Here is a 14,817-nt window from a genome sequence, read left to right as displayed (position 1 = left end):
CTTATTTTATACAGTGCTTTACAATTTATAAAGCATATAATGATCATTTCTTTATTTGATTCACATAACAAAATTGTGAATAAGGTAGCATAAGCATTATTATATACATTTTCTCCAAAAGTATAAATGACCTTGCTAGAGGTAACACGATAATCAACGTCAAAGTCAATAATCAAAACCAAGACAAGGCTTTCCATTTCATCATGAGACCATGGCAGGACCAGTCATGACTAATAATTCCAATGAATGCAAAAACATTTCTAAAAACTTCCTCACTCAGTAATCAGTATTTGAATGAAAAACCTCTCTCAACTTTAGAATAGCTATTTCTGAGGGAGGAAAAAATACATAAAGTAAGTTGTTAATTCCTTACTTGAACCATGCCTAGGATAGTCAAGTTCACTTTTGCTCTACCAGTATAGTCTAGAATTCAGAGGATATTACACCAAAGCTTCATAGGACAGTAATTATTTTGATAAAATATGCCTAATCTAATATTTTCAGAGAGAAACAAAAATTCAATGATTAGGGTCTTTACTTCTTTCAGAATTAGGACAATTGTCAATCTTTGAGAATGACTGATGGAAATACAATGTGCTTTGGAGTGAAGAATTTCATTGGAATTGAATTTTTGGATTTCCACATCTATTTTCTTTCATTAAATAGGACAAATACTTTATCTGAATCAAATTTTTTTCAATTAATCAATATGTTAAGGTAAATAGCACCTGACCTCACTTCATTTACTGATATTAAGAGATGTGAAATGAATTGAGCTATTTCAGAAATATTTTTTGAATGGGTGAAATTTCCTAAGAATGTTGCAGTTGGTCATGTTGAAACTATCCAGTAAATGGAAGTACTAGGACGACTTAGTGTCTCAAAAGAGTGTGGGGAGGGGCCACTAGGTGGCGCAGTGGATAGAGCACCTGCCCTGGAGTCAGGAGGACCTGAGTTCAAATCCGGCCTCAGACACTTAATAATGACCTAACTGTGTGGCCTTGGGCAACCCACTTAACCCCAATGCCTTGCAAAAAAAAAAAAGAGAGACAGAGAATGTGGGGAAAGGAGTATTTGTATTTAGACAGTTAGGTAACAACATGATGGGACCTTTCTGGTAACAATAACTATATGGTTGCAGAGCCATATGGAAAGAATGTAGGAGACAGTGACTCATGGGAAAGTGGATGGTAAAAAAATGGTTAAATCTATATTAATCTTTGCCTAATCTAGCCTAAATATATTGGATCATGTGAGTAACTCAATAGTCAGAACAGCAGAAGGGCCTCTGTGGAGGCTTCTGTAACCTAAGATGTACTATATAATGAAAATGTACAGTATGTTCACAGAGAAAATAAATATCATTTATTGTATATCATTGCATTTGTGCACATTGTCCAAATGTCAGGTGTCTATGTGTACTTGTATCCTTTTAATAGTGAAAAAAATTAAAAATCTATGTATTGGCAAGAAAAATATAAAACACATTTACATGTATGTAACTATTATAATTGTTTGAACTTGTAGTATTTAAAAAGCTGATCATAAAGAGAATCATACATATGTTAATCCTTCAGAATTTGGTCTCATTTCTTTCAAGATAGGGAGCTGTTCAGCCTTGAGTAGAGAAAACTTAGAGAGGGCATGAAAACTACATTCAAGTTTTTGAAAAGCTATTATGTGGAAGAAAGAATATATTTGTACTGTTTGACTCCAGAGGATAGATCTAAAAGTCATAGATGATATAAATTTAGATTTTATGTTGAGGTACAAATCATATCTTCCTCAAAATTAGGATCATCTAAAAATGTTTGACATAGATTCAGAAAGTAGATTTTACCTCCCTCAAAGTCTTAAAGATTAGAGGTCATATATTTCATTTTATTTTGGAGAAAACATTTAAGGAGTGTGGTTTGGATTAGATTGCTCTAATATAGCTTCCATCTCTGAAATTCTGTGATACACTATAATATGTTAAAGATAAAACTTATTATAATATTGTAAAAACTTCAGTAGGTAACAGTGGCCTCTATATCTTCATAGTCAGAGAGCTATGCCAGAATGATAAACTAGGGTATGAGGAATATATTTTTAAAATATCCTTGTGGAGGAGACTGAGAAAGATAAGATAAATGATTTTAGAGTTTGGCAAGTTCAGACTTGATTGAAAAGCTAAAGAATAGTGATGATTAATAGGTTGTTGGCCAATGAGAAGAATTGACTAGATATAGCAATACCTAACATTACGACCAAATAATGAAATACACCATATAATGAAATGGAAAATAAATGGATGGGAATAGATGGAAAATAAAACTGACGTGCATGTCATTGTTCAAATCATGTATCTTTGTGTAGTTGTACCACTAGTGGGGGAAAAAATAAAAAATTTATGGAATTGCAAGGAAAAATAAATATAAAAAGATACAAGTAGGCAACCACTATTACAGTTTGAACTTGAACTATTAAAAAAGTTGGCCATAAAGAGATATATACATATTTATGTACACACACACACATATACACACATATAATACACAGACATAATAAATACATGCAATATATGCAACATTGTCATATTTATATACATAATATATGTAGATATATTACATAAATATATGTGCTTGCGTATACACATATAGTGATAGTATACAGGAATAAAAATATGACATTTCTCCAGAAATGGTATCAGAAATATAAACCATTCACCAAAAAAATGTTTAGTGCCCCAATTTGGCCCAGCTAATAAATGATAGGAGTAAATCAAAGATATAAATTATCTAAAATATTGATAATTTTGTGAGGAGGGAAATTATGAGGAATATCACTTCATATACATTCAAATGGAAAGAAAAATATGAATTTGTAGAAAGTTTGAGTTACTCATATTTGAATCAAATTATCCTAAGATTGTGCAAACATGAAATTGAAGAAAATAAGAAAATAAGAGTTAATATGTGGAAACAATTTGTTAGAATCCTTATTAAAGGAAAAAATCAATTATTTTTCATTATGCATGACAGTGAATTCACTTCATGTGTATTCATGTCTCAGCCTGGATGTGCCTCAGAATAAGCAGAAATGCCATTAAAAAAGAAGAGAAGAAGAATTGTTGCCCTGCTTAGGAAATTATGGCATAAATGGAGAGCAGACCAAATAGTACCATGTTCAAAACATACCTGTGTTGGAGATATTATTTTTTTTTTAGATTTTGCAAGGCAATGGGGTTAAGTGGCTTGCCCAAGGCCACAAGGCTGGGTAATTATTAAGTGTCTGAGGTTGGATTTGAACCCAGGTACTCCTGACTCCAAGGCCGGTGCTCTATCCACTATGCCACCTAGCTGCCCCTTGGAGATATTAATTTAAGAGAAAGAGTTAATTATCTTGATTTCAGATAAGAAGAGAATATTTAGAATAAAAAAATCAATCAATTGATAGATTCATTAATAGAACTATAGACACATAAAGATATTTATCTATAGATAGATGAACTTACCTATAGATAGTTTTACTACCCCAAAGAGAGTTCTAAGGGGCATCAAAAGTCAGTTCATAAATCTGTTGTCTAGATAATAATTTATTATTTACTAGAAACCTTGTAACCTGATGCTTCAATGTGTATTACTAGACATTGTGTAGCTACATTTTATTGTTACCTGGACTTATACCTGAATAGGTGAATGAAATTCAATAGGGATAATAGCATATAGGAAAAAATAATATTTTGATCATGCAGGCATTGGAAGAAGCTGATGTCCGTTGATTAGGCAGGTGATTTGCTCAAGGTCACAGAGACAGGACATGTTAGTGCCTAGAATATAACTCAGTTATTCTTTTACTTTTAATCCAAGTTTAGAGTATTTTACACTGTATTGTGCTTCTCTCTAAGAATAAGAGCTGGTATTTTGATAGATTTCCAGAGACATTGGGAACATTTCTTTCCATCTGACAAGACATGAAGATGATTTTTTTAAAATCATGTATTTTTATTTTGGAAAATAAATTGCATTGCTGATAAGCTTACATCTCCTTTATGGAAAAGATCAAGGAGGTGAAACTAAAGACAACTGGAATACAAATTCTTCAATAAAACCAGCTTTAAAAAACAAGTTTGTGCAGACAGTACTAAAGCTGCATTTAGCAATGGCACATTGAGGACAATAAGGATGGTGAAAAAGATCAAAATGATTTCTTGGATAAAAATGACATATCTAGGTCAATTTTCCTCTACCTTCATTACTTCCAGCTATTTCTTCAACTTCCAAACACACAATTCAAGTGAGAGGAGTATCCCTACTGTAATTCTTTTTCTATGTTTGCCAGAGGGTGGAATAAATGTTAATTTCCAGTATCAAGAAAATCTTGCAATGCATTCAGGATCATTGAGTCAGTGATCATTCTCTTCTTTAACAACAACAACAGCAATAATGATACTGGGGAGGGGAACAAAATGTGTTTCTGGCTACCACTCCTGTTTCCTGAGCATGAATTTTCTCACCTATGTTTCAATATTGTATGATGAAGATTCTTCAGTGTAAGCACTTTATTCCTTGGTTTCAAATCACAATACTTCTATGGCCTAGGAAATATGTTTCATATCAGTTGTTTGGGACACAACAACAAAGCAAAGCTAAACAAAAGAAATCATCCATTCCCTTATTATCTGGTCTTTGTTGAAGAACTTCTAGTTTCTTAGGGGGGGTGGTCTTTGGGAAAGAGTTTGTGCTTATACATGAAGGCTTTCCAATTTGGAAAATCCAGAGCTGGAAATAAATTGTTATTTTATTTGAATAATAGAAAGCAGAATACCTTGAGCAATTACCTGAGACCAAAGAATTCATTTAGATGAGCCTCTAGTGCTAATGGTTATAGTCTTAGAGTGAACTAACCAAAATTTTAACTCCATTGCACCATGAAAATGCATCCAGGTAGTATTATCCTGATAATAATCTTTTATCTACAAATAGCAGTGTTTATAGATTACTTGTTTTATATACCTGTTTTGAAGAAAACATTTTTAATAGATTTTAAGTTTCTTGAGAACAGTGATATCTCCCCCCCCCATTTTTTTGCAAGTAATGGGATTAGGTGACTTGCCCAAGGCCACACAGCTAGGTAGTTGTTAAGTGTCTGAGACTGGATTTGAACTCAGGTCCTTCTGACTCCAGGATCAGTATCCAGTTCCCCACCTTATTTCCCTGAGAACACTAAAAATATCCCATTGTTCCTCCTCCATATTGTTCCTCTCCCAGTACATTTTACTCACAATAGGCATTTAATAAATACTCATTTTATTTGTTATTGAATCTAGGTATCTTTATGGAGTAGATTGCACTCTACTTTTAAGTAACTTTGTGGAAATAATCGATATGAATTGTCATATCTATTAAGTAAACTACACCAAGTTAACAATTTATTATGGGCCTGTGTCTTTCATTTCAAAAAGTTCTCAGATCAAGGTCCATAAACTGCCAAATGGATTCTTAGTCAGTTTTCAGGGGTGAGAGGGCAGTGAACATGGAGGTAAATCTATCTATCTATCTATCTATCTATCTATCTATCTATCTATCTATCTGTCTATCTATCTGTCTGCCTGTCTGTCTGTCTTTCTCTCTCTGTTGTAGTATATATGTATTTACACATAAATATAGATGTAGTTTCAATAACCACTGACTGAAAATGGAAATTTTCTCCTATTAATAAAGACAAAATTTATTGTGAGAAGCCCAAAACTTCACCAGACTGACAAAGAGGCCCACAATAAAAAAAAGGTTAAAGATTTCTACCTTCTGGTTAAAGATTTCCAGTATATAAAATCAAAACAGGAGTTGTTTTTTTTTTTTTTTCCTGAACAGTCTTCTCAGGGTATCCAATCATCCTGAAGGAAGTCTTATTTGAGGGGTGGCTAGGTGGCGCAGTACACAGAGCACCTGCCCTGGAATTAGGAGTACCTGAGTTCAAATCCAGCCTCAGACACTTAAGAATTACCTAGCTGTGTGGCCTTGGACAAGCCACTTAACCCCATTGCCTTGCAAAAACCTAAAAAAAATAAAAAATAAAAAAAATAAAAAAGTCTTATTTGAGAGCCAGAATATTCAGATTTATCTAGAAGTGTGGTTCAAGAAATTGCTAAGAAAGACAATAAGAATCTTTCCTATTATTCTTGAAACAGAAACTAAGCTTTTAATTACTTTTATTTCCCTACCAGAACAAAAGGGATCATAATGTCAAAAGGATACCTAAAGCTCTTGCAGAAAGGAAATTGAGACACACAAAAAGAAAATGACTTGCCAAAGTCAAAGGTAAATTAGTGATAGAGATGAAATTCAGACTCATCTCCTGACTCCCTAGTTTAATCCTAAGGTGCCACAATAATGGGCTACTCAGTCTCTTCAAAAACTAGGTATCATTGCTCCAGTGACTGTGTTTGAAAAAGAAGATTCAGGCCATGTGGAGTTAAACAAATCTGCATTCCCTGCTGCTGTGGAGGCTCAGACAGTTTGATCACTTGAAATTCAAGAGAGGACAAGAGAGTAAAAAAAAAAAAGAGAAAAGGAAAGGAGAAATTTATGAAGAATGGAAAAATAATTATACTATTTTTATTACTTTGCCAATTCTCTGCTATTGTCTCCACCTGTAGGAAATGAACTTTGTGGGGCTCAAGGTTTACATAACTATTACTGCTTCAAATACCCAATAGTGACTCTGAAAGAAATAGAAGTACTTGAAAACTCTGCTCAAGTTATTTGCATTCAGGTCTGTCATTTTTCTGTTAGATTGTTGCTATTATTTTTCCTTCCTTCTTGAAGCACACCATAACATCAGGGAGGTGATGCTACGCCAAACACGTGAATTGGATTTGAATGAGGGGGCAGTGCCAAGTCACTGGCCATGCTTTCTCCTTTGGAACCTTTTGGGTTCCTTGGTTAGATATGAATCAGGACGACTAGAAATGGCTTGAATGTTAAGCAATCAGGGTAAAATAACTTGTCCAAGGTCACACAGCTATTGATAAGTGTCAGATATCTGAGGCAAGATTTGAATTCAGGTTTCCTAACTCCAAGGCTATTGTTATCTTCTCTGTGTCACCTAACTATGCTAGCATTAGACTATAATCTTGAGAACAGAGTATAATCCCTTTTATATCCCTAGATCTTGGCAAAGCAACCTAATCATAACTGATATTTAATGATTGTTTGGTGGGACTCCCACTTCACAAATCAGAAAGTTAAGAATGACCTCTGAGCCAGGCTGAGGGTAACTAATAGGCTGTCAGTGCGTTACGGTGGCGTCTACCCCAAGCACGTGAAGATTTCCATTTATTGGAGTGAGAGGATGAGAACTATATGTTACTTAAGCAGGCACCATGAACCACTTAGAACTTTATGAGACATCAAAGATGCCCAGCTCATCCACTACATCCTAATCCATTCTTGGTTGAATTGAGTTTTGTCTTGCCAGTGGACTTAAATGATGCTAGAAGACAATCAGACTGATGTTTGATGTAACTTTGTCTTACTTCAATTCACATTCAAGGCACAACAATGTGATATCCTTTTTGAATGATCAATGAGACTGGTCCTCTTTGAAAATGAAAGATGAATAGTAACTGACTTATAGGAGAGATGAAGACTTATAGAAGAGAGATCACCTGAAACAGGTAAAGTTCTAAATATAAGCTCAAAGTTTTTTGAATTCAAGTTCAGCTCTGTTTCCACTGCAGGAGGCTGTTTTCAGTTTATTTCTAAAGTCCCATTTTTAACTTTAAGGATCTATGATTCAAAGTATTTCTATAAGTGTATTGATCACAATAGGCACTTGAGAAATGGTTGCTGAATTTGTGGTCCAAAGTAATAAAGCTTGCTAGAAGCAAAACCAGGGCTAAAATCCAGGATCCCTACTTCCCAGTCTGATTCTCTTTTGTCTGCTGTTTTATATCCTTTTATACTCTCTCATAGTGCTTTGCCCTATGTTCTGTGAACAATCAGTGCTCTCTTGGGGAATGTTGACTGACTGCTGAGGCAAGGCTTAAATTTTCTCTTTGGCTACAGAAATAAACATGCCTATTACATCTAAACACTGATAGCATATGTAATACATAGCATTGAATTACTTAATATAAAGTCACTTTTGTTTTTTGGAATTTTATTGCTAAGAGTACTTTCAACAGTAAGAAACTTTAAGGGTTCCCTTTCTATTTAGACAATGAAATGACATGAGGGAATTCAATTTATATCTAATTTGTTTATTAATATTCCTAATTTCTACCATTTCCAGTGTTTACTTGGACAACTTTTAGTAAGTACATAAGATCTCAATGTATAAAACCCAAATGCAAGAGTCCCTATCTGTCAGGGTTTGAAATAATCTTGTTATACTTGAGATGTTCTTAGTTAGCAAATTTGGAAGTATGCCTGATAGATCATAATTACACATGAATGGCCCATTTAGATTAGTATTTATGTTTCTTGGACAAAGGGAATAGGAAAGCAAGGTTAGTTTTCTTACTATAAGCCAGCTACACCTTTCTTGGCTGTATACAATGTTATTTGCATTTTAATTAGAGTGGAGGCTTTTTGTCACTAAACTGCCTTGTCTTCTGTCTGCCAATTGAATATATAACATATATATATATATATATATATATATATATATATAATATTATCCTTGTATAAATATCATGTGTATATCAAGGTATAGGTATATCTCTGAATATATAGTTTATGCATATATCCACACATGTTTATGAATATATACATAAATATATACTAAATATGGATATATATGCATTTATATCATGAGAATATGTCACAAATTTAAATGTACATATATCCTATATAAAAACATATATATATATATATATATATATATATATTTAAAGATCCTTCAGATTTGTATATGTAATCTGTATGTTGTTTGTCCATTCTTTTTTTAAAGGCAGAATTATACTTTTTAGTTATTTATTCATTTGTTTATTTTTTATCCATATATACGTATATATTTTCAAGTTACAAAATTTCCTTCAACCCTTCCTTCCCATCCCCCTCCCCTCAGAAGCAAACAGTCAGGTTAGCATTGAACATACATATTTTGGATAAACAAATTTACAGATTAGTCATTTTTGATATGAGGAATTAGGATTAAGGAAAAGAGATACATAAGAATTTTTATAAAGTGTTTAACAGATTTTGAAGGACTGGTTTTTCTTTCTTTTTTGTTTTGTTTCGTTTTTCTCCCTCTGGATGGGAGCATTCATATACTTTTATTTAATTTTATCTTTTGGTTTTTGCAAGGCTAAGTCACTTGCCCAAGGGTCACACAGCTAGGTAATTATTGCGTCTGAGGTCAGATTTGAACTCACGTCCTTTTGACTCCAGGACTGGTGCTCTAGCTACTGTGCCACCTAGCTTCCCCTTGTCTTTCATTCTTGAACAAGACTGTGACATCAGGGAAGTGATGCCTTCATAAGCACATGAATTGGATTTGAGTGAGGAGGAGCTGTCTGAGTCAGCAGCCTCATTTTCTCCTGCAAAATCATCTGAGTCCAATGGTCAGATATCAATCAGGATGAGTGGAGATGGTCCTGGATGTGAGTCAATCAGGGCTAAGTGACTTGTCCAACATCGCACAGCTAGTAAATGTCAAGTGTCTGATGCCAAATTTGAACACGATTCCTCTTGACTTCACGGTCAGTGCTCTATGCATTGTGCCACTAGCTGTCCCTAATCTTTATGTATGTGCATAAATACAGATACATATAAATAAATGTGTCTGTATTTGTTCCACAAAAACCTACACAATCCATACATACATTTGTGATTGAAGTAACTATATATATGCATATACTAATGCATATCTATATGCAGAAACTTAATGGAATATATATGGCTATATATATGAATACACATGTTTATATGTGTATATAAAATTGAAATATTAAAAATAATACTTATTTATTCAATGATAAGATTCTATAACATATATACACATTCTACTTCTAAAGGTTTTCAGGCAGAATAAATAAATTCAAAAATATTTACATGTATCTAGCATGACATTACATATACATACATTCATATAGATATATTCGCATGGACATAACCTCTAAACTTCTCTCTAAAGTCAAGTATATCTATGCATTTGTGCATCTATATATATGCCTTTGTGTATATTTATATATCTATATTTGTCTTTTCTATAACCAATTGTTCATCCTTTGGAAAACTGAAGAAGTCAAAGAAATGAATGGCAAACTTCTTTATATAAAATATAACTAAAGAATTATAGCATTTAAATGACTAGAACTAATTTTTAAAATTCAGTATAGAGTGAGTTTAAAGAAAAATAAAAGGAGAGAGAGAGAGAGAGAGACAGACAGAGACAGAGACAGAGACAGAGACAGAGACAGAGAGAGAAACTTCTTACTGGTTAAAGTACCCTTTTGACGTTTCATTTCAACTTCTCAATTTATGGTGAAAGACCAAGAATTCCACCAAGGAAACATGATTCTAATTTGGATTTGATCTTGTCTTTTTTACAAATGGCCATCTGAATTTCCTTCTTATTTGAGGGTACTGGGACTATTATTCTCTTATCTTATCCTACCTAGCTATTAATGCATTAAATATACAAATTATATATATATATATATATATATATATATATATATATATATATACTTTCTATGCTTAGATATTTAGAATGGGTATTTTAAGATAAATATCACCAATTTATGTTTATTGTTCAGTCAATTTTCAATCATATCTAATTCTTCATAAACCCATTTGGAGTTTTCTTGGCAAAGATATTAGTGATTTGCTGTTTATTTCACCATTTAGTTTTACAGATGAGGAAAATGAAGCAACAATATCAAATAATTAGCCAGGTCTCCAAGCTAGTAAGTGTATGAGGCCATATTTGATCTCAGAAAGATGAACCTTCATGACTCCTAGGTAGACACTCTATCCACTGAGCCACTTACTGATATTATAGTCTCTTTAGAAAGTTGAAACATGAGATCAGGCTGAAAAATAAATGTCACTTTCAACTGGGATCAAGATGTCTACATACATGTTGACCTTGATGCAATAAAGCAGAAGAAACTTTAAAAATCCAACTGTGTCTTTGACCTTTTATTTGTTTGCTTGTCTGTTTGTTTGTTCATCTTTTAGAAGAAACAGAGAGCATTTAGTCCAGTAGGTACAGGCTGTCTCTGTGGTGATTACATATGGATTGTTGAAAATCACTTCTGTAACTGTTGACTACCAATTTTAGAGTCTCACAAATCAGGCAAGACTTATTTCCATACTGCCTTTCTCCCTGTTTATCTTTCATTAATAGAAATGGCCAGGCTGAGCTTCAGTGTCTGACTGGAGGGAATAATTCATATCTCCTTAGCTAGCATCACTTCTTTTGATGCCAACAAGTTGAGTTTTCCTTTTGGAGAAGAAAGCACGGTATAATTTAATATCAAGGAATATTCAATGGACCAAGGTGATGAATATGCATTAGAAGAAGGCACACATTTGGGCAGGGTGCTCAAAGCTTGCAGTTGGCTTGGCCCTGGTCACCCAAGACAAATGGGAGAAAATTAATTCTTTTGAAGTGTTGTTGCAGAGAAGAGCAATAATGTGCTTAGAATGGAAGAAATCTTAAAAAGAGAAATAGGTAAGACTGATGCTTTATATATTGTAGAGCTCTGCACTTATTTTATAAATGGTTCTAGAAAGGATTATTTCATCATATAAACTAGTTTATTGGACCCTTGAAGTCTTTGTCCAATACTCGTGTTCATATTGTTACACAGGGCTGACACCAAATATTGTCCAAAGTATTTAAAAATTTTACTTAACTTTAATAAACTTTAGAAGTAAAAGGAATCCAAAAGAGGGAAAGGAGACAGAAGTAACAAAAAGTACTTCCCATATATGTGAGGAAACAATAATGTGAGAATTAGAGAATTTGTTATATGAAAATAAATCTTTTTCCTTGTTTGACCATAGTAGTTACCTGGTAATGATAGAGACAAAATCCTCCTGTAAAGGGTATCCAGAAATAAAAGTTAATTATACAACCATTGTCCCATACAGTATTTGAAAATAGTTTTCATGACACATTGAGGGTCCTTTTGCCTAATCCAGTTCCTTCAATAAGTTTTCATATAGTAAGGGGTTATATGAGAGTCTTTTCACCATCATTTCCAGAATCTATTGAAATATCTCTGGTTTTATCAATATTAATTCTAATAAGTGGGGACCACAACTGAAAAGGTTCTTTTGGTGAGAATTGACCAAGGAACAGTCCTAGATTCAATCCTTATCTTAGCAAAACGTAATGTGTTTTGTATATGCACATGATATATATATATATATATATATATATATATATATATATATAATATTATATATATAATATATGCATATATATATACAATTTTCCATTTGTATTCAGTTATATCACATTGATAGCATAAAGTAAACTTGAATTTTCCAGATATTTTTAAGATGAATTGATAATATATCTTGCTATATATCTTCTATCTCTGACTTGCTATGTTAATTTTGGGACCCAACTTAATGTTTACATTTTCCCTTATTCTCAGCTGTAGTTCAAAAATTCTATCCAGTCAATATGTTAGGATCTGGTATCTTCCAAGCATATTATTAAGCCATTCTTGATTTTTTAACTATGAATTTGATAACTTGAATATCCCTGCCTTTATCCAAGTCATTAATTCAAGAAAAAAAATAAGTTAAAGAAACAAGAACAAGAGCAGATCCCTGTGGTACAGAATTAAATATTTCAGTCACCTTGGGACAGCAGATTTATTTAAATCCAAAAGAGGCCTGAGAGAACAGGCAATCCAAGCTTTCATTTTTCAAGTGAGAAAACTATAACTCAGGTTGTTTAAATGATTTTCCCAAGGTCACACCTATGAAGAATTCTATCCCAGTCCTATGACTTTAAAATTAAAACATTTTTTCCTTACTATACCATCATGCAACATGGCATTAAGCCATTAATAATTATTCTTTCCTTCTGACTATTTTAATGTCAAAATCAGCCTATATAATACATGAACTATATAATTTTATTTTTTGAATCTCTTCTTGTACTGAGCAACAGCATGAGTTTGTAAAATGTTTTTAATAATTGAAATAAATCACAATTCTTAACAGTTCCCTCTTTGTGATCAACTACTTTTTTCTTAATAGGTTCACTCATTGTCTCTTTAATATGTTCAAGAATGTTTTAACCACAATGACTTCTTCTGCTTTCTTTGAACACAGCACTCCACCTCTTGACTCCCCATCTTTGCACTATATTTTCCCTATTCCAGGAATGTTCTCACTCCTTGCCTCTGTCTTTTAGAATTCCTGGATTCCTCCAAAAGTTAGCACAAGCAGCTTCTTCTTCACTAACCATTTGCTAAACCCTAAGGCTGATGTCTCCCATCTACTCCCCATATAACCCACATTTGAATGTAAGTGCTCTGGAGATAGGGAGTGGGGTTTGTTTTTTTGCTTTTTTCTTTGTATCCTCAGCAAAAACACAGATCCTGGCATATAATAAATGATTAATAAGTGTGTATTAAGGGGCTTCTGGGCTTAGTACTGTTGTATCTGTGGCTTCCTGAGGTGGTGAGAGTCACCCTGGGGCGAAGCTGCTGCTATGGCAGACAAGAATCCAAAGCTCAGACTGCCCAACCAGGAGGAGACATTATCTTTAAGAAAATCTCAGCAAAAATCATTTTTGAGGATGACCAGGTAGCTTGCTTTTCATGATGTTTACCCACAAGCCACAACTCATTTCCTGAAGAAAACTAAGAAACCGTTACCCAGATATCTGCAGCAGAAGAGGATGATGAAAATCTCTTTGGACATTAAATGACTGTTGGCAATAAATATGCAACTGATTTGAGACCAAAGAAAGGATTCTAAATGGTGATCAATGATCGTGCAGATGGGGGGCAATCTATCATAGCCCTCTGCATGTGCTTGGAGAACATCAGATGAAATGGCCTCCTACTTAAATTATTGGAAGGATTTGTTTAAGGATCAAAGCAAGTTTACAACATATATGCTAAACTGAGTATACTTAATGTTTTCTGTGAAACAGGAAATTGAGAAATCACTTTAAAATCTATGCAATAAAAGACATATTTTCCATGAAATTAAAAAAAATTATGCATTAATTGACAGATTGATTTGTATCAGAATTTGTGGACTCTTCTCTTGATAAAAAAAAGATATATTTTCCTTTGTCAGCATTGTGATGCTTCTCTTACTTTCCACTATCCTTTTAAGAACACTCAAAATGACTTAATAGTCCTATCTGTGAGACTTTAATGAGTAATCGGGGATTGAGTTTATCTAAGCCTAATCAGCAGTAGTAATGAAGTGATCTCTAACTCTATTTATTTTAGGTTTCACTTCTTATTAACCATTTTTGTCCTTTTTCTTCAAATGTGGGGATTGATATTTTGTTTATTTATTTATTTTAACTGAGAAAAGCAAAGTAAAATAAAATTTGAGGACCTCCACTTTTTTCCATAAATTTATAGAATAAATTCAAAAAGCTCAGTAGAACTATACCACCTCATGCACTATAAAAAAGAAAGCATGCAATAAAAATTAAAGAGGTACACGAATTTGGGCTTTATCTTTCCTCACTAACCTCAGATTATTTTAAAATTTAGGACCACTTCTACTTTTTTTCATAAAAAGTGCTAGGCCAACATTCAATATTAATCTTCTATAATCTGCCTTTGTATCATTTCTGACATGGCTTCTAAATTCTATGTTTATCAGTAAATCT

The 14,817-nt window shown here is 33.1% G+C and overlaps 1 pseudogene; it reads left to right on the top strand.

The window, feature by feature from the left end:
- Nucleotides 1-5,517: 5,517 nt before the first annotated feature.
- On the top strand, nucleotides 5,518-14,032 carry LOC141507900 (adenosine 5'-monophosphoramidase HINT1 pseudogene; annotated as a pseudogene).
- Nucleotides 14,033-14,817: the final 785 nt, after the last annotated feature.

Source organism: Macrotis lagotis, chromosome 1 (assembly GCF_037893015.1).
Source record: "Macrotis lagotis isolate mMagLag1 chromosome 1, bilby.v1.9.chrom.fasta, whole genome shotgun sequence".
NCBI lineage: Eukaryota > Metazoa > Chordata > Mammalia > Peramelemorphia > Peramelidae > Macrotis > Macrotis lagotis.
The sequence above is the reverse complement of the archived record's forward strand: the minus strand, read 5'-3'. Positions and strand labels throughout refer to the sequence as shown.